Here is a 970-nt window from a genome sequence, read left to right on the forward strand (position 1 = left end):
TAGTTAGAGAAGACATAGGAGATGCTGTGGGTACAGAGATGAAAAAAACGAGTTCCCAGAAGGCCTGTGCAGGTAGGGTAAGAAGCTATGGGTTTCACTGCAGTGAGATCCTACCATCAAGTGCTGTCAGGGGGAAATGGCAGACTAAGTAGCATATTTGATGGCAATGAAGATAAGGCTCCCTTGCAAATTGAACTTGAAACAAGCTAGATATAAATATAGATCTATTAAGGCATGGCGTTTCATGTGTCAGTCTCCATTAACTGCATAAGACTGAGAAGTATTTGTGCTGAGTGGCAAGAATTGGTGGGCCTGCCAGTAGTAGGCGGATGAGATGAAGAGACTTATTCACCCTACCCCAAAGAGAAGTGCTTGCTTACACATACATACAACTTCTGTATGCACAATGGGATTATACTTCAGGCTCTTTTAAGAGGTAAAATTGCCTGTGATGGAAATTAGAGCTAAAGTACAATGCCAGGCTGGGGGTTGGTTGGCAGCATGCAAGATCAAACTCTCTTTTAACTTATATCAGACAAGGTATTAACATTGGATTCTGTGATGATTTTTGAGTGATACTCACAGTGTTTCTCTAAAAACAATCTTGGGAAATTATCTGATGGCTTCCTACTTAACTGACAAGAATAGGTTGACAAAATATCATCTCTGTACCTGTCTTTGGAAGCAAAAGTGTCTGCAGCTAGACACTAGGGATTTGGCTTTGCTCTATATTGTTACAAGTATATTATTTCCCCATCTTGGATTAGCTAATTGTCAGCCATGTGACTGCCTCCATCCTGATGTGGAAGAACAGCATTTTAGATGGCAGCAAGCCAGCCACATGTTTCCTTTAAGATTACCTATGTATAGATTTTTTAATATCAAACCTGGTGTTATGAGTTTTAAATTAATTCTTTTGTTACAGGTTTTACAGGGTCTTAATCATACCCAATATGCTAACATATCTTGG

Source organism: Phodopus roborovskii, unplaced genomic scaffold, assembly GCF_943737965.1.
Source record: "Phodopus roborovskii unplaced genomic scaffold, PHOROB, whole genome shotgun sequence".
Classification (NCBI taxonomy): Eukaryota; Metazoa; Chordata; class Mammalia; order Rodentia; family Cricetidae; genus Phodopus; species Phodopus roborovskii.